Source organism: Lactuca saligna, chromosome 8, assembly GCF_052625555.1.
Source record: "Lactuca saligna cultivar CGN05327 chromosome 8, ASM5262555v1, whole genome shotgun sequence".
Classification (NCBI taxonomy): Eukaryota; Viridiplantae; Streptophyta; class Magnoliopsida; order Asterales; family Asteraceae; genus Lactuca; species Lactuca saligna.
This window is the reverse complement of record NC_136424.1, coordinates 194,538,303-194,540,150: the sequence shown is the minus strand read 5'-3', so window position 1 is coordinate 194,540,150 and position 1,848 is coordinate 194,538,303. Positions and strand designations below refer to the sequence as shown.

The following is a 1,848-nucleotide window of genomic DNA, read 5'->3' as shown; positions in this document are numbered from 1 at the left end:
AAAAACTAAAAGATGTTTGGTAGAAGGAAAAAAAAAAATTAAAAGCTACTTTTTAGATAAAAAGAAAATGGGTGTTTTAAAAAGTCACGAAAATGTAACTTTTTGAAACTTTTGAACCACTAAAAACCTAAATTACTTTTATACCCTCAACTACCATAATCAATTCACACACATTTACGTTCATTACTCTCGTTCTCGTTCTCTCCACTCACTTTCTCTCCGCTCAAGTTCTCTGTGTATCGATCCCAAGGCAATCGACGATCTTCCTCCGATCAACACCGTTGTCGGCGTCTCCTTCCTCCATCTCCGATGAGGTAAGTTTAACCTCCGATTTGGTTTTCGTTTGTGTTGATTTTCGATTTTCATTGGAAAAGAAAATGTCGATTTTCGATTTTCCTTGCACTGTATGTGATTTGTTCCTTCGATTATCATATTTGTGATGTTCTGAAATATTGATTGTCATACCTTTGAGAGTGTATGGATTGTACTATGTTGATGAAAATTGATGAGATATTGTGTTAACATGTATCAATTTGTGAAATTGATGAATTATTGATTAAAAATTAGTGAAATTGATGAAATAATTAAACTGTGAGATTATTCCAATTTGTTTCTTCTAATTTGTGTTGTTTTCTTCCATTGTTGTTCTCTTTTTTCTGTTTTGATTAATTATAGTTCATGAATTTTATGAAAGATTAATTAGAAATTTGTTAAATTGATGAAATAATTTAGGAAGGTTAATAAATTTGGTTTGTTGTTTAAATGTTGATATTATGTAGTTCACAGATAACGGATGAAAATCACACTACTGTTGTTGATTGTGAAACATTTTTAGAAGTGAAAAAGACAAAATTCGTATAATCGTAGCTTCATGATGTTTGTTGATTCGTGCTTGATTAAACTAAGAAAAGGCCATAAACTCGGTACTCACTTTGATAAAGTTGGGTGGGAGAATATACAAAAACACATGAAGGACAAAATAGGTTACAACCTTGAAAAAAACAACTAACAAACAAATGAGAGAACATGAAAAAAGAATTGAAGCTTTATGACCGCTTAATGAGGTTTGAAACTGGACTCGGTGGGACAGGAAGCCTAATAGATGCATCGCCTGAGTGGAGGAGGAGAAAATAAAGGTATGATTTATTATTCTTTTTAATTATTTTAAGTTATTATTGCATATAGAATGAGCATATTTGAATTACATTATCTTTTTGTCTTGCAGGAGAATAAAGATCATGTCAAATTTAGAAACACAAATTTGAGCATATTTGATGAGAAATATGCTCTTTTGCTTCGAGATTCCGTTGACATTGGAGATTAGACTATGATTCCATCACAATTTCAAAACAAAAGCAATCCAAACGAATAATATGGAGGGCAAATGAGATGATTGATAAAATCAATTTAGATGATGATGATGAGCTTCTTTTTCCTAGTTTCCATGAAAGTAGTTCAAGTGAAAGGAAGAGATCTAAGCTTCTTTCTAATAACCATTCAACCAAGAGTAAATGTTCAATTTATGAAGAAAAAGTAGATGCTTTATTGGATGTCATATCAACAAAAAACACAAAAACTTATCCACAAAATAATCTTTCCCCAACAATAGCAGATTGCATGGTCATTGTCATCAAGTTTCCCGATTTTCGTGAAAGATCCAACGAATTTTCACAAGCATTGTTTGTCTTCACCAAAAAGCAAAATTGTGAAACTTTTATGTTTCCAACGATTGACAAAGCCAAGATTGAGTTCCTTAAGTTACTTAAGAAATAATGATTTAGCAATATGTGTTATGCTTTGACATTATGCTTTATCCTTTAATAATATGTGTTATGCTTTGACATTATG

At 31.2% G+C, this 1,848-nt stretch overlaps 1 long non-coding RNA gene across 1 annotated transcript; it reads left to right on the top strand.

Annotated features, from left to right (window-relative positions):
* The first annotated feature begins 210 nt into the window (after positions 1–210).
* Positions 211–1,848, top strand: LOC145012002 (uncharacterized). The gene is made up of 3 exons (XR_013664349.1): positions 211–314; positions 780–1,136; positions 1,226–1,848. It is a non-coding gene; the product is annotated as an uncharacterized LOC145012002 (long non-coding RNA).